This window comes from Anguilla rostrata, chromosome 7 (assembly GCF_018555375.3).
Source record: "Anguilla rostrata isolate EN2019 chromosome 7, ASM1855537v3, whole genome shotgun sequence".
NCBI classification, from domain to species: domain Eukaryota; kingdom Metazoa; phylum Chordata; class Actinopteri; order Anguilliformes; family Anguillidae; genus Anguilla; species Anguilla rostrata.
The window spans coordinates 36,790,239-36,808,958 of record NC_057939.1 but is presented as its reverse complement, the minus strand read 5'-3'; the positions used below and the strand labels follow the sequence as shown (position 1 = coordinate 36,808,958).

At 38.9% G+C, this 18,720-nt stretch overlaps 1 protein-coding gene across 3 annotated transcripts in view; it reads left to right on the top strand.

Moving 5' to 3' along the window:
• Window positions 1-18,720, top strand: part of LOC135259617 (attractin-like) — a 193,150-nt gene that overhangs the window by 34,685 nt on the left and 139,745 nt on the right. The window lies entirely within an intron of this gene.

Genomic DNA, 18,720 nt, shown 5'->3' with positions numbered 1-18,720 from the left:
CACTGAGGTGTGGATCCAATAAGAAAAAATACAGAGCGCAATTCACCCACGAATGCACACATAAAATTAAAGGCTGGTTTTGCTGACATCTGCTTTTTTAAGTTAAGCAAATGCTGATTCAGCAACTGGAAGCATGTCTATTGTATTAAAACGGATTCATTTTAATTTGGTGTACAAATAATGATTATAGGATGAATAATAATTGAATGGAACCAGCTGCAGATGAGATTGGTTTTGTGAGCTGTCAGAATTTGTCTCCATACTGTTAAATAGCCTACTTAAAGTTATATCAGAAGCAAATTACAGTGGGGCAAGTTCAATGTCATCTTTATCTTCAGGCAGTTTGAGTATGCCTGTAATGTTGAATAATTTACAGTAGATCTGTTCTCTTGCATATCAAACATGTTAGTGATGACTTCCTCTTGAAACTGTGGCCGCTGTCTTTGTTTACACATTTCATGGCTTAGAAATACTACACCAAATTACTGTCAGGCTACAGGTCTTATTAAAATCCATACTTATTGCGAGTGGTAATTTATGATCATCTTTGTGAATCAGACATGCCCTGTTTTGAGCCCAATTTGCAAAGATTTGTCTTTTTGGTGCTGAAATGAATGTAACATAATTTAAATATCTATTATCCAGACAGTACACTGCATTGATACTTCCCTGGTAGTGTAATTGCGTGTGCTTTACACTCATTGCAGGTGCTTTGTAATCCTACATATTTTTATTTTTTTGTAATCAAGGTTGCAAATACATCACAGTTCTTTTCCAGATTTCCCCCCTTGAATTTATTGAACTACATTTTCTATGTTCTTTTTGTGAATATACTGCCCCTAATGGATATTAAATATACTTGTTAATTCAGTTATTTACAAAATGGTGTATAGTTTATGTATAACTACTAAAATGTTTGCATTTTCACTGTAAAAGATACTTTTTTTTATTTTTGCTTCATTAAAAGTCTTTGATATATGGCAGGCATTTATATTTAATTTTCAAAGTTAAATTAATGGAAAAACTTAAGGCACTCTTATTTCCTTCGTTCAACATAAATGTATGTTTCACATTATCGTATCGTGAGAATATTGTATCGCAGACCACACTTTGGGATGCAAAGCGTATGGTAAGCTACGCCTCATGCCTAATAAATACATATGCACAAATGATAAAATGAAACATATTTGAAGCTAATGTGAAGTCTGCTTAACAAACATTCTACATTTTTATTCCCCCAATGTGACTTCCCTCCCTGTTTCTAAGTAAAGTGTTTAGAAAGAGCTGATGTGCTGGATAGAGTCCCCTGCTGCACAGTGCAGCCTAATGCCGGTGACTTTGGCTTGTAGGAAGATGGCTGACCAGCCTGCACTGACAGGGAGCTTCACTGCAGTGTGCTGTGGTATTCCACAGACGCAAGGCCTCCGCAGCCACACTTCACAGACCTGAAATTCTCACACTATTTTACCATTGTTGCCATCGATATTTTGGAGCATGTCCGAACTCTGGTCTTGTAGAATTAGTCTTCCCTAACGGAGCTTGCGGAAACCTTTTATTTAACAAAACTGCGTGCATGAAATCCAAAGTTTCTGCTTATCATATTTCTCTCGATATACATAATCATCTTCCCTAACTTTCTGCTGTTCCCGACAAATTCATCACGCCTGAACATTTTCCAGTGCATTTGTGTTATTCTCTGGTTTTCTTTTTTGTGATCGATGTGTTTTTATTCAGATATATCATATCACAAAAAGCAATTACAATGCCACTCCTTTCCTCCCTCTCTCCCTCAAGTATAGCAATGCCCATCCAGCCCCCAACAAATCACCCTCTGGCTTTAGGGAACGATTGACAATATAGTTAAAATAAATTACATGAAGTCACAATAGTATTGACATAAGTAGCTGTTGAGTACCAAACATATAATTTCCTATTACTTCATCAATCCAAGTTATTGATAGTCACATTTAGATAATATTAAGGAAAGTGTTTACCCAAAGAGACAAGCACAATGGCTCCCAAGTCTGTGAAAGCAGCCTTTTAGCTGCTATAAGGCTAGCCAGGCATAAATGTTTTTTAAGGTAATATAAGTGTTTCTATGGTTTTCTAATCAATTGGTAAAAAAATAATCTTTAAATCTCTGCTAGGCACTTTCAGTTTTTCTCCTGGGTCCAAAATGTCCATCAGGCTTCATTTTTTGAAACTCAAAAAGCCTTACCCTTCTGTGTTTATGAAAAAATATGTTTTAACCATATTACCTAAAATTATCTTTGCAGTTATCTTCAGTTAACCCATTGGTTAATACATTTAAAATGTGTTCATATGGTCTGCTTGAATCATTATTTAAAATGAACATTTTGGATTCTAAAATTTATGGTAGGTGCTGTTTGTGGATGTTGGATAATGTGCCACATATTTTCCGTTATTTAGTCCTTCTTGGTACTTCCAGTGGAGGTTCTGTATTGGGCGTTGTATGTGGATATATCTGTATTCTTTGAGTTGCTTCTTTTCATTGTTGGTTCCCCACTTGCATTCAGCTGAATGATGCTTTTATTGGCAGGGTTGACCTCTACTAAGCAAACAATCCAGTAGGGCCATGTGGAGCCCACTGTCAGTTTAAAATCAGTTCTATTGTCACATTTTCTTGATATTTTCAGTTTGGAAAGGTCAATGTTGAGGTTGCACAGTGCGGGCTGCATGACAGAATTGGCTGGACACTACGTTGGTCAGTTCTGGTGGTAGTTGTATGTAATCCAAATGTGCAGCATACTCATTCTTTGAAAGCTTTTGCTGTATGCTGACTTCCTCTTTTTTTATTTTTTACATTATCTTCCTCTTTCCCAGGTTGTTGCAATTTTGAAGGGGTTTCTAGAATGTAAAAAAAAAAAAAAAAAAAAAATTAAGCCCAAATATTTAGGAAGATTTACCCTCCTTTAGGAGGAGGATAATTATTGTATTTCCAGTGTTGAAGTAATTTAAATTTTAAAGTCTAAACGCCCAATGGCGTCACCTCTGGCCTTTCTAGTGTTAAAGAATTTGCTGCCTGAGGGGAGCCCGGGGTCGGTTGTACCCTAAGAGACCACTTGCTCAAGACAGCATTTTCAAATGAACAACTTGATACTGTTTGTTAACTTTTAGTGATGATGTAATTAAATCTCTAACCACAAGGCACATTTTGAATTCAAACAGGACACGTTCAAAGGAACAACTGCTCCTAGGGGTCGCTTGTACGCATAGATGGGGTCAATTGTGCCCCTTACATAAAAGTGAACAAAAAGACACAAAAATATCACGGTGTCAGATTTCACGTTCTCCACACTCGCTTGTTGCTGGCGTCTCTTGTCTGCACACATCTATGCCGGTATCTCCCAAAGATGCCTAAAAAAACAATTTTCCACGCATCAATAAATAAAAAAATAATTGTTTATTTCAATAATTGTTATTTCCCCTATTTGATAAAGAGGAACCTAGATGCTGACAGGAGAGACACGACAATGGGTAATTTATCTTGAATAAATTAATAATTAAAAAATGTTTTACTGTAGGCTATATGTATTGCAGACAGGAGAGTTGGTGTAATATAACAGTTTTTGATTTTGCTCATTTACTCAGAATATATATTTAGCCTAGCACTATGACATTTTATTGTCATAGCATTGCAAAAGGAATTATTCTCATTGACCAAGACCATTTCATTTTGAACAAGATTAGGCTTATGTACATGAAATCTTACATGAAATAAATGAAAAGTTAAAAAGTTAATTTGGCCACAGCCTATTTATGCATTAAAAACAAGCACAATCAAATAGCTTACTATACAAGCTAATCTGGTGTGTGCTTATTATAAATGTAGGTGACCAAGTTTCTTTTCCATTAATTATTTGGTAGAGGACTGAATTGCGTGTGTATAATCGTGAAATGGCTACTGTAGCAGCAGTGTACGAAAAATTATTGACCGTGTTACATTTATGATGTGTTTCATTCATACCGTCTCTCCCCTATATCCTAAGTGAAACTAGCATGGATGACATTGGACTGCTCAAAACTATCTGACTATTAAGTTTCACAGTCTGACCATAACTTTCTATGAATAACTGTCTATAAACATAAATTTTTCTCAACTACACACAAATATTTTATGGGTAAGGTTGTCCCTATTTATAGCTTGTCACTAAAATTTATTTTCATCTCCTTTCCCTTAAAATAAGAGCAGAGGTCTTTGAACTCAAGCAGCAGTTGTTGTTTATTTGTGAGCCCAGTGGTCAAAGTGTTAACAGTCAGATATGGAATTGAGTGCTCACATTTGCCACATTTGGTGGTGGATGTGAGAACAGCAAGTAGTTCCTGTGGAAAAACAACTAATACTATATGCAAATTTGCCTCTGCCTGAAAGATCTCTTGGGGCGGTAGCGCCAAATGAAACCCTAAACCACTGTTGTTCATAACCAAGTTATGAATTATGTTATCTGGTATTTAAATCCTACATTAAGTTGTTTCCCATTTGACAGATCGTTCCCATTATGCGAGGAGTTTAAAAAAAAGTCAGCTGGAAACAGGGGCTTCACCAGCCTCGGTGTCCCCTGGGACTATACTCTGCCGTTCAACAAAGTGATGACCTTTTTGGATGGGAGCTTGTTTGTCTGTGATTTTAATAAAAATTAAAAAGCTAATTGCTTCAGCTGTGTTAAGTATGTAGAATCCAGCTAATATGTACAGCTGTATTTCAAAATTATCTCGCATTCTATAAAGTGTTGTGTTCCAGTGCATTTTCTGCATGCCACATTTAATTTGATTAAAGGCTAATTCATGCAATGGTTGGCCACCATCGCTGCTAAGGCAGACACATTTCCACATTTGAAGCAGACTTGTCTGTTCAAGGTTAAAGGGGGCCTCTTTGATGTGGGCATGCTGTTTCTTATCTTTTCAAGCAGTTTGTGTTCTAATACCACTCTTTTTTTTTCATGTCATGAGCTGATACTGGTTCCAAAGAACACTCTGAGGGCTAATCCACAAAAGGATTGTGATGTTTTTGCGCATGCTCATCCATCTGAAATAGCAGGGGAAAAAAATTAATGTATGATTCACAAAGTGCCCGAGCTGAATGGAAAGTACAGGGAAATAGCAGTAGTGCTGTGCGCTACTGTCTGGGTAATGGATATTTAAATTTTGTTATCTACAATAATTTCAGCGCCAAAACGACAAATCTCTACGCAAATGGACTCCATACCAGGCATGTCCATTTCAAAAAGGTGATTGCAAATCACCACTCGCAATAAGCACTGCCTTTTTAAAATGACCTGAAACATGGCGGAATACAATGTAGTGTGTTTAAAAGCCATGCAGTTTTTAAACTTTTCAGTGACCGTGGCAGCTGTCACAGTCGCAAGAGGTAGATGCCTTACAAATTGCATGTTTGGCGTGCAAGGGAGCAGATCTGCTATTATTCGTCATTACAGACAAACTGGAATTTCTTTCAGCCAAGTACGACATTGAATGTGTATTTTGAAGTAGGCTGTTTCATTGTATGAAGACAAATATTTTGACAACTTCAATAACCATGTTACTTTAATGAAAATAATTAATTTGAAATGATCAAAGTCTATTGAATAGAGTTAAGCTGTTCTAAGAAATATTGAAGTGGTCCATTTGCTAGTCATTCAACTGCTCTCACCTGAAGCGCGGTGAGGTATTTCTTAGTCATTTTTGAATCACGCTCTATATTATTATATGTGTGCCAAATTGAAATTAATCCCTTGTAAAATCAAGGGCAAATTTCCAATTGATATTATTGAATCAGCTCTTTTGCAACTTCAAAACTGAGCAAAACCTTTTAAAATAATGCAACGGAGCATGATCATTCTCATCAAGGTCAATTAATTTTTGAGGCAGATTTTTTACTTATTTTTTTGAATGATGAGCAAAACATAATGCTTCACAATTAAAAGCATAACATTATTATACTTATCTGTCCTTGCTAACTGTTCACTTGATTTCCATCAATATTTAATGAATTAGTCATTAACATGGCACAGGTATTGCTTTAAGGTGTGGAATAAACAGCACATTAAAAAACATGGTCTTGTCTGCAAATAACAGCTGGTTCCAGTTGAAAGTTGTTAGATTTTAACTGCATAGATTTATACATGTGAAGGGAGGGTGCACAAAGCACTGATAAAATGTGTGGCAATCATTTTAATAGGTGTGTGTCTGTGTGTGGGCATGTATTACTATCTTTGTGAGAACCAAATGTCCCCACAAGAGGAAAAAGGTGCAAGGTGGGGACCTTTTGCTGGTCCCCACAAGTTCAAGAGGCTGTTTTAGGGTTAGGACTTAGGGTTAGTGTTAGGGTTACAATTAGGTTAAGGTTAGGGTTAAAGCTAGCCATGCAGTGGTTGGGGTTAGGGTTAGGGTTAGGGTTACAGGTTACGGAATGAATGTAAGGCAATGGGAACTCCTCACAAGTATAGCAATACGAACATGTGTGTGTGTGTGTGTGTGTGTGTGTGTGACAGAGACTGCTTTGCTCTCGCATTCTGTGCATCATATACTATGCTACAGCCAGGTTTACTTTAATTAATATGTAAGGGTAATACAGTATTGTCCCATGGCCACCAATAGCGTGGAAGAACATAAACTGTAGGAGCATGTGACCAGTGGTGGTTGAGTCCAGTTAGCAGAAACAGATGCAATGGCAAAGCTGAAGAGGCCAACGAGTCACAATTCTCAACCATAGCATATTGTTTTTCTTTATTTGGTTATGCTCCTTTTTCGTTAGATTAAATTTTAAAGACCTGTTTTTGTTTGAGTGTTGTTCAAAACTTTTGTTTGGGTTTGCTTATTTTAACCACCATCGCCTGCCCTAAGCTTGCATCAAGACAATCCAAGCCATCAAACTGCAATCAATACAATAATATGATTACGCATTGGTATGTCTAAAGAATCTGGAACGAAATGCTTATGAAATCTGTTCCATATTACAATACTATAGATAGTACATCATACTATAAAACTTTTGTAATGTCTTTAGGCTAAGCGAAGCATTTTATTTCCCCCATGCCTGGCTGAAATAAAAAAGTAATTGAAGAAAGTAAAAGTTTTAGCCTCATGACAATAATTCAAAAAAATTTGACTGGCATTTGAATCTGTGTGCAGTTAGAAAATGAAGAGAGAGAGACTTTGCCAGAGATGTGTTGCACGCACATGCTCCTCTCACTATAAAGAGCTGTGAGATCCTTGAAAAAGGGATCAAATGGCCTATGTGTATTCAAATTAATTTCATCCCACGTCCCCTTGCTCAGAGCAACGTAGCTGTCACTCATTGCACAAAAGTTGGGGACCATTTCATTGTGAACAGTTTCTGTGAGAAAAGCAGTGTCTTTGAATCCCTCCCTTTCTATTGCTCGCTTGAGCAGTGTCCTTGAAAATCAAGACAGGTCTCAAGCAAAGTATTTAGTTGTACTTTTATTTTGAATTTCTTTAGAAAACAATCATTGCAAAACTTGTAACATGTACACTTCTATCATTTACAGGAGAATGTCAACAAGGACAACATATTCCAATGTTATACTGTCTAATAATGACAAAATGGGGTTAACTCATGGTAAGGATTAAGGATGGGGAATAGTTTTATATAGTTAAAGGTACAATAGTGCTGAGTGACATATACTGATTTAGATACCTTTTAAAAACTAATAATTGATCATCGTTTTGTCAATTATTTAATTGTGCCATTTTGATATTGTAGTCAGGAGGTGGATCACTGGATTCAAATATCTTATAACAATTTTGTATAGAACAATAGAACATGTAACTTATAACAGGAGAACATCATTTTTTTATTATTTACACAAGCCATGATTCATTTAGAATAGAATAGAATAGAATAGAATATCCCCTTTCCCCCAGGGGACAAGAAATTAAATAAACAATACACATACATAAATACATACATACAAGAATTATATTACATTATATAATGTATATAAATTACATTTTGAGATTTCTGAATTACATTTTACTAGTATTACAAATAAGAATTAAGAATTCTGTTAACCCTTTAAGGTGTAAGGCCAGTGTAACAACAATTTTTTGTGCAACTGTTGTTCCTTGAAACTTTTGTTGCATGTGAGTTGCACCGTGTAAACCCCCCTGCAACTCACTTGAAACTTGTTTGCATCTCAGCTGCAACGAGTTGCAAACGTCTCAATTTTGTGTGACTAGTTTCATACAGCAGCCTGTCAAAATGCAGAAAACGTATTACGTCAAGGCGTCAGGGAGAGAACCCTACCCAGTGACGACAGACAGCTAAATTCAAATTGTTGAAAAACAAAATAAACAGAAGCAGCAAAAAATAAGGTGTGAAATTTACTGCTGGTCTGTGTAGAGCAGGGGTGCTCAATAAGTCGATCGCGATCGGCCAGTCGATCGCAGAGGCCATGCTGGTAGATCGCCATGTCCCTACGGCTTCTACCTGATACAGTTGCACTTGATTGACGTGAAATGTGGCCAACCTGCTGCTGTTGAGAACTTTGTTACATTAAGCATGTCCATTCATTTGTGGCATGGCCATGTAAATGTCCAATATTATGTCATAGCAACACGATAACTTGCATTTTATATGGGGGAGAGCAGTTGTGGTGACGCGATAAATTTGGTCCATTTTAGGCAGGGAATTTCGCTTTGAATATTGATAATGGATAATGGTATGAATCTAAAAGCTGGGATTTTGTCCAGATATTGGTGTAATGATACAATACAGGTATTTATACGTGATAGTAACAAACTTTGCCAATGCAATTGGCGCAGGGCCATTGTGGTGGTGACATGATCTGGTCCATTTTAGGTTTTGCTTGCAATATGAATGAATGAATGAATGAATCATTGCATTTACATAGCACTTTTCCGAACACTCAAAGTGCTTTACAGTGATGAGTGGGAACTCCCCTCACCCACGACCAATGTGTAGCACCCATCTGGATTATGCACGGCAGCCATTTTACGCCAGAACACTCACCACACATTAGTGAAGGTGGAGAATGAGAGAACTTTTTTTTTTAGCCAATTAAATCAGGGGATGATTAGGTGGCAAGTTGGAGAGAGCCAGATTGGAAATTTAGCCAAGACACCAGGGAACCCCCTACTCTTTGCGACAAGTGTCTTGGGATCTTTAATGACCACAGTGAGTCAGGACCTCAGTTTAACATCTCATCCGAAAGACGGCATGTCCCACAGTACAGTGTCCCTGTCACTTCACTGGGGCATTGGGGTTTATTTTACCAGAGGGTAGAATGTCCCCTGCTGGCCCACCCACACCACTTCTAGTGGTGCAATATCCGATGGACAATGGTGTTTTAAATCTAAACTAGTATTTTTTTTTTAATCCAGAAATTATGCTGGTCTAACAATTTTATGTCAATGCAGCTAGCCTACAATTGTAGCTACTTGATTTTAGAAATAGAAACTACACTTATGGTACTGGAAAACGCAGGCCAGTTAAGCTAGTAGCTCTGCTCAACAATAGATATAGACCCAAAAAATAAATAGTTGGATCTACTAAATAACTATAATTGTTGGATTTGCTTAATAAAATTATAGACATGTTGCATACAATCAAGTATATGTGATGTCTTCAACTTAATTGGTTTGTAGTTAGTAGTTAGCAGCCACTGTCCGACTCCAATGATTTTTAAATATTTTTTTGGTTACACTATCACCCCACAACCCTTCCACGTTCTGCTGGATATTGAAAAAAGTAAATAGCCAAAAAAGTCTGGGCAGCCCTGGTTTAGAGTAACCAATTATTAACTCAACCACTCTTTTGAACTGTATGTCATCATCATTTTGTAGTAAATTTTCAAGCATCATTGCACAAATAGCCCTTTTCCAGTTTTCCAACACAGCCATAAATGAATGCAACTGGGAAGTTTATACAAAGTAACTAAACTGTAATAAAACGATACTAAATAAAAACACATTTTTAAGAAAACAATGTGAAATGTTTATATTGCATGCGACTACTTTTATTATTCTTTTTTTTCAATCACGCTGTGTAACATGCAATTTCAGTTCTATGCAACTTTTTCACATGCGACTAGTTGCACAAAATCGTAAAAGACTAAAAAAACACTAAAAAACATTTTGGACAATGCAAAATCCAAAAATTTAATTCAATACTAAACTGTGCTGTATCACAGATGTTGGCGCAAAGCTGGTAGGAGATGCGCCAGCGCGTCAGCTGGTCCAAGGTCATGGTCCAAGGATATTGGAGGAAAAGTCTGTACTTGTTCCAGCTGTTGAAGGGAAATAAATCAGCTTGGTTTATTTTGCAGATGGTGGCAGGCCTACTCAGGCATGTCTTGGTGATCAAGCGAGATTATACACAAACATTTGATTGGTCATGGTATTGGAGCTGTCAGTCAAACACTGATAGATAAACCATTGATTACTGCTTTAATGTTTAAACATGTTAAATCTGGCTCCCCATTTCCTCCTAAAGGGGGGTGTTCCTACCCCAAGCTAGTGCCTAATAGATTATTGCAGGGTCACAAGACAAAGGAGAAAGGCACTTAATTATGCCTTGGTCAACCAGAAAAGTTAATGGTGAACTCAGCGGAGGGTCAGTCTCGTGGTAAGGAAGCCGGAGGCCACAAACGTTCCTGTATATAGTTACATTGTTACAGCGCTCTCCCTGTTTTGAAGGATAGGGACCTCAGCCTTCTTCCTGATGGCAAGATCTCAAACGGATGATAAGATCAGGAGAAGGACCATTATGCATTCTCCTTTTTGTCTGCTGCTCATGAAGTTGTTGGTTCTCTATTGTCTCTCTTGATCTTATCACTCAGTAATGTCACCCTCTCCAGCTTTTTTTGTCTGATGTTATTTAGAGAGATAAACCAAGCTGTTAGGCTGAAGGTCAGTGCTGATTCAATGAAGCAGGTGTAAAATGCTTGACTGACTAATATTCAGTTTCCTTAGTATGTGGAGGAAGAACAGTCTTAAATGACATTTGGCATGCACTCTGACAATTGGCTCTTAAGGTCAGTTTGTTTTCTGTAACGGTACCCAGGTATTTAAACTCCCCAGCTCTTTCTGTTGTTTTCGCGCTAATGGCTAGGGGTGTCGGGGACCAATGTTCTTCTAGTTCATGACCATTTCCTTTGTCTTTTCCAGATTAAAGTCTACGAAAATTTGTATCACACCATTGTTGGAACTGGTTGATATTAGTTAGGTGAACTTCCTCTGAACAAGTGACTAAGAAAATTCATCAGAGTGCACATATTGTCAGACGTCAAAATCAAGGGGGAAAAACTCCTACATTCAGTCTATTGTCAGAAAGTGTATTAAACAAGCTAATAGTGTGGAAGTGTAAACATTTCTGCAAACATTTCTGTCCATGTAAGACTACTGCCAGTGCAACACGTGGGCAGAACTGTGAAGTCTTGTCACTGTTACAGTCCGGTGACAAAATTAGTTTAACCTGGATCAGCATACCTCATCCAAGAGGAAAACATGACATTCATGGGTGGGAAAATAATAAATGATATGACTTCTGTGCCAACAAGTTTATTTTCTTAGCCCAATGTTTGGTAGCCCACGTATAAATACCAGCATGTAGCCTATGTTTCTAATTATATCTGTCTATCTATATCTATATTTGAATAAAATAAGCTTTTCAGTGGTGCCAAAAATTTAAGAAGAGAAAGAGGAAAAACTGTCAATTGTGCATATGTATTTGATTAATTACAAATTCACAGTATGTTTTAATCAAGATAGCTAAGATAATCTGCAAAATTCAGTCCAATGTGTCCATACGGATGTTTTTAATGTTATGAAATTATTTTTTTTAAGCATCTCTTTTCACATGCTTTTGTCTCTTGGAATAATTTGAATATATCTTTGTACTGCACATTGTGGAGATCACACAAATACTATGAGACCCTGTTAAATCCACCATATTCATTTTTTGTTGATAAATGTAAATGGAATTAGATTAATCTGATTTTAGTCAGAATTAGGGGACATTATTGAGTGGTACCCCTAACAAGGGTAGAAGAACCTTTGTGCCTGTGACTTTGGGGCAGACAGACCAGCAGGACATGCAGACCTCCCCATGTTCAGACTCCAAGATAACTATTTTACTCCAAGATAAACTAACATTGATTGAAAAAACCCTGGGCCTGGTTTACTAAGACCTTTATCATGTGCAAAACATTTTAGCACTCTCAAAAACAAATAACGCAACCATTGATTGGTGCAAAATAAATACCGTGACCAATCATTGGTCATGTTATTGGTTTTGCATTCACTGAACGATTTTGCACATGCTAAAAGCCTTAGTAATCCAGGTCCCGTGTGTCTCCCTGATACTTGCACAATTTATTTTGCTTTCAAGCTGTCACTTATGACACTTTAATTTAGGAAATACAATTTGTTATAAATATTGATGGGCTCTACACATTTGCAAACAAAAACAAATGAAAAAGTATACAGATACTTAAATAGAAATAGAAATAAATATACATTGTTTGCATGAGTGTAACCACTGTGCTTTGGCAAAAAAAGCACCTTAATCTGCCTAGAAAAGCCATCCATCCAAGCTCAGCTACCGAACAAGAAGCAAAGTGGTGTGGGGAGCCACTATGAGACACACAATTACTTTAAAAGAGCTGTAGAGTTCAGTCCTGACCTGTACGGCGGAGTGGCACGAAAGAAGCCAATACAACAAAAACAAAACAAAAAAAGCATCTTACAGCCTGCTGGGAGTTTGCAAGAAAGCAACAAGAGTGATAAATGTGGCGTAAATGTGGGAAAAGGTTTTCTGGTCAGAGTAGGCTAAAATGGAGCTTTTTGTTCACAAGTAACTGGCAGAAACCTAGCACTGCACGTGTCTGCCTTAATGCCATCCCTACAGTGAAAAATGTGACTCATGGAGAAAAAGGTATAATAACATACACTCACTGGCCACTTTATTAGGTACACCTGTTCAACTGCTCGTTAATGGAGATATGCATTTAGGCATATAGACATGGTCAAGATGATCTGCTGAAGTTCAAACCAAGCATCAGAATGGGGAAAAAAGGTGAATTAAGTGACTTTGAACCAAGCGGCCAAAACCAGACTTCGTTTTTGAAGCTCATTTCCTGGTGTTGTAGTTCCTGGTTGCTCACTAGCGCCACTACAGATGGCTCCAGTATAGGTGTTTTCATGTAAGTCTACGGTACAAATGCGATCAAAATACAAAGTAAATAATTTTTTCTCAAAAGAACAAATAGTCATAATAGGTGTATTTTATTCGTCTTATGACTGTCCATGGGTCGATTTCATGATTTATTGCGTAATTTGGGCACAGTGCCAATATTTGTTCTGGACCAATGAGGTACAGCTTGCGTCACTTCCAGATTACTGCAGAGGACTGAGCTACAGTAGGGGCTACAATCTGTGGTCACTGGGGTGGGAGGTGGCGCCTCTTGGCCTTGACATTGCGGCTCCGACCACGGTCCACTTGTGCGAAGTCAGAAAATGCAGGCATCCCATTTTCTAGTGGTTTCATTATAGCGTGTGCTATTTACAGCTGCACTAGACGACCATAAAATAATCCTCCTCTGAAGTTTTGCGGTAGCCGAGTCATTTTTACTATTTCCTTTAGCCCACTTAACCAAATAATTAGTTGGCAGAAAGCTTAATCAGCTAACGCTTATTAGCTATATGTGGTAGTCCAGTAGCCTATGCTAAAACAGTTCGCAACTTCGGCTACCAAGCCATTTGACTAGCTAGCTAACCCTAACCGGCAAATATTCCATCTGTCAAACGTGTTTGACGGCTTGTCAGTCGTGTACATCCCGTAAATGTCTACCTGGGCTATGCTGCACGAATGTGACAAAGCTAGAAGCTAGCAAGAAAATAATAATAATTAGAAATTCTATGTACATTATTTTTGTCTTTATGCAACAGGTGGAAAACTTGCTCTTCAAAGTGCGTTGTCGTATTTACACGCCTGTAGATCAGTTATTAAAATACTTGGTTGATTTGTTAATCACCGCTGACAGTGTTAATTTTTAGTCGGTAAAAAGTGACTTGCGAACGATCGGTCAGCTAGCGTCACCCAGCAAGTAAACACCACAAACGGCGATGGAGTAGTAGCAGTTAATGGCTCATTAACTGACTGTGGCGAAAACCTACGACGATAACTTGCTTGGTTAACAGCAGGTCTACCAGACAGTTATATGAAAATTAGCCTAGTCAAATCACCAGTAGTCTACACATCTCTGATTGATTGACCATCATCAGTGCAGTCGATGTTCTTCCCCTGTAGTTCATATTGCTAATGCCTGAGCTAACCACGGATAGCTTACCTAGCTCACTGGCAAGCTGATATGCTAGCTAAGCATATTCGTTTTGCCGAGAAACATACATTGAAGATAACTGAACATAATTGTATTATTAATGTCATACATATAACGTGATTACATGACACAGTACAGTCACGGATGGAAATTAAACTCCGTAAACATTTGATCATATATTTTAAAACATAAGGGCAGACAGTCAGCTAGCCTCAAGTTCGTTCTGCAATCGTTCGTTCAGGTTGATGGGCTTTTCCGCATCGGACTGTCAATCATATTGTAAAAATCACAAATCCGCTTAACTCTATGGTTTTGGCTCCAAATCGAGAACATGGCCGCGCCCGCCATTGAGCTTCAAAACGTGTTTTACAGACCCATGAAGAGGCAATGGGTGACGTCACAGTAGCTTTGTCCATATTTTTTACAGCCTCTGCTTTGAACGTGGCATGGTTGTTGGTGCCATACAGGCTGGTTTGAGTATTTCAGAAACGGCTGATCTGCTGGGATTTTCACGCACAACCATCTCTAGAGTTTACAGAGAATGGTCCGAATAAGAGAAAATATCCAGTGAGTGGCAGTTCTCTGGGTGAAAATGCCTTGTTGATGGCAGAGGTCAGAGGAGAATGGCCAGACTGGCTCAAGCTGATAGAAAGGCAACAGTAACTCAAATGACCGCTCGTTACAACTGAGGTATGCGAAAGAGCATCTCTGAACGCACAACACGTCGAACCGTGAAGCAGATGGGCTACAGCAGTAGAAGACCACACCGGGTGCCACTCCTGTCAGCTAAAAACAGGAAACTGAGGCTACAATTCGCACAGGCTCACAAAAAATTGGACAATAGATGATTGGGAAAACATTGCCTGGTCGGATGAGTCTCGATTTCTGTGACATTCAGATTCAGAATTTGGCGTAAAGAACATGAAAGCATGGATCCATCCTGCCTTGTATCAACGGTTCAGGCTGGTGGTGGTGGTGTTATTGGGTTGGGGGATATTTTCTTGGCACACTTTGGGCCCCTTAATACCAATTGAGCATTGTTTATACGCCACAGCCTACCTGAGTATTGTTGCTGACCATGTCCATCCCTTTATGACCACAGTGTACTAATCTTCTAATGGCTACTTCCAGCAGGATAACGCACCATTACATTATATTACATTTATTTGGCAGACGCTTTTATCCAAAGCGACGTACAAAAAGTGCATTTCATGGTCATAGACAACTGCTAAACACAGGTTCAGTAAGGTACAATACTTATTTTGTACAGCTATTTCTAGCCAAGAACACAGTTCAAACTGAACACTACTCTGACCTAACCTCTGCAAAGCCAACTAGGCAGAAGAATAAGCTACAGTATTAGGACAAATACAAATTACCAAAAAGTGCTGGGATGGGGCAACATGTAACAAGTGTCATGAAAAGGGGGTGGGGTTTGTTTTTTTTTTTTTTAGTTTTTTTTTTTTTAAAGAGGGAAATATACAGCGTGGTGGTGGTTAGTCTAGGTATAGTCTGAAGAGATGAGCACCATGTCACAAAGCTCAAATCATCTCAAACTGGTTTCTTGAACATGACAATGAGTTCACTGTACTCAAATGGCCTCCACAGTCACCAGACCTCAATCCAATAGAACACCTTTGAGATGTGGTGGAATGGGAGATTCGCATCATGGATGTGCAGCCGACAAATCTGCAGCAACTGCTTGATGCTATCATGTCAATATGGACCAAAATCTCTGAGGAATGTTTCCAGCACCTTGAATCTATGCCACGAAGAATTAAGGCAGTTCTGAAGGTACTAGCAAGGTGTACCTAATAAAGTGGCCGGTGAGTATATATTTAAAAAATTAAAAATGGAATGTATCATTTGTGATTCAGCAAAAAAAAATTGGAAAATTGTGCATAGGTTTGAATATTTCTGCAAGGCACTGTTACATGCATAAGATATATATTTTGTGTGCAAAAAGTGAAATGGATCACCTTAAATGAAGACTATTATCCAGTATGCAGGTTGTTTGAAAGGCACTGCACACACACTCAGAGAGACCAAGAAACATCAAGATCTGACTTTACAAAGGCTTCGTCTACAGAGTTTATGTTTCTGTCCCTACAAGTTTCTCCCTGAACTAGGCTAGCTAAGCTGAGTGAGTGAGTGAGTGTGTGTGTGTGTGTGCACATGCATTTGTGTGTCTATTTATGTGTGGGCATTTGCAAGTATTTGTCACGTGTGTGAGTGTGTGTATGTGTGTGTGTGTGTGTGTGTGTGGTGTGTGTGTGTCTGTGGCTATGTGTGTATGCATGCTTGTGCATCTCTGTTTGTTTATGTGTGGGCATATGCATCTATTGACACACGTGGGTGTGTGTTTGTGTCTGTTCGTATCTTTCTCCCTCTCTCCCTGCACCCCCTCATTCTATCTTTCTCGCCTTGCTCTATCTCTCTTTCTGTGTGGCACAGTGCCCAGATGCATGCCTTCATTATGCATCCATCATGCCTTGGCACACAGAACAATGACCCACAGCGCTGTGGTGGCCATCTTCTCCCTGCCCTCCCGGACGAGGACAGACTTTTGGTGGCAGAATGGCGCTTTGTTTTACTGGCCTCAAGAGCCCCCTTTCTTCTCAGCCAAATCCCATTCACTGCAACCCCAAATTCACCCTGACAAAGAAGGCTGGAGTGTCGGTAAAATGGGGTATTTTTTGAAAGATTGTCTTTTCAGCTGACATACTCTCATAGTCATTATAATGAATCACTGCTCTGTCCGTCAGCGGAGTGATATTAATATTAATGACTGACCAGGACCTCACCTCTCAAGCAGTTATTCCTACAGAGATGGACTGACAGGTTGTATTTCAAATGTAGATTTATTGCTTGTATTTTTTACTGGTTGAGATGAAAATTCGAGATCGTGGTGGTTCAGCTCATACAAGAATAAAAATAGAAACCACTTCAAATGATCAGCTATTTTCTAACTTCAAAACAGTCTTATCCCTGTTTGTTTGTTCAATCAATCAGTGAGTCAGTAAATAATTTTGAGCTGTCATAAAGTGTCATGGAAGTGTGTAAGTTGGTTGTTCAAATACAAAAATGAATACTTAATTTCCTTAACCTCATGCAATAATGTATGCTTTCTGGGGGTTAAACAGGATAACCAGGTGTCTATCACTAGCCCTTTTCACCACTTGACGCTGTAGTTTGTGTGTTTATGCTCTTGGAACACAAGACATCTGTAGTGGTGACACCCACCAGTATACCAGTTTAGCCATTAGCTCCCACAGTCCTTCTGTGATGCAGGGTGACAGTGAGCTTGGTGGAAGTGTCACCAATGAGGGCACCTTTCGCATTGGAGTTGACACTGTCATATATCACCTGTTTAAAATGTCATAAGGGGTGTTGTTAGCTGAGCTCTCTCATCCTATTACAGACTCAATTTAGCAAGCCTCATTTACAAGTAAAATGAATTTGATGTTGCAGCTCAACCAGCTATGCTGTCTGATCACATTTTACCATAGACTTAAAGAGGTTGTTGCATTTTATCCTCAGCGTACATGCGGATACTCTGATCAGAAGGCAAGTTTTTGGAAGTGAATAAAATTGTGTCCTCCTTGGTCAGAGCTTGAGGCTGACTCAATATTTGATCAACTGACTCATGTCACGACTTTCTGCAGTAATTTATTTTGACCACTGAATGCCACAGCTGTTAAGAGTGCCCATTGTGTCAATGTTTTTTCTTTAGAATGTACATGAAGATTCCCTTCCACCAATTCACAGCCCTGCACGAAAAAGCCTACGTGTAAAGTTATTTGTATCTTAATTTCCCCTGTGTCTGTTATAGTATTTGACGTATTATGGTTTCATTGGTGCAAGAAGGGAGGGGGCTCGGTTGACTGCAATTCGTTTCCGAATTATGTGAGATAGGGCAGAGCTGTATGCATCATTCTGGCCGTTGACAGGCCGTGCTTGTCTGATCCCTGGATGCCTGCCTGGCACCCTCGCCACCCACCCCCCCACCCCTCAACCCAAGTCTCTACTGTCTGTTCAAGTTTAGATAAGGCCCCCAGAGGGCTTCCTGGAGTGCAGAGAGGTCCTGATTAGTGACACTCCTCTTTGGACAGCTTTTGAATAGCTTTGTATCTCTTCATTGATTTATATTTACGGGCGAGACCGAGGTGAGACAGGCCTTCAGCCTCTGACAGCTCTCCACCTCTACCTTTCCCCGACACCATGAGAGGAGGGGTGGCGGAGAGGAGGTGGATGTGGAGGGGAAAGACTCTCTTTAGTTAGGAGCGAAGGGCTTAAGGTTGAGAGATTCATGTGTGATGGCGTTCAGCGTTATTGATGATGCATCTCAGACAGTGCGGCCCCGCCCTTGGCACACCGC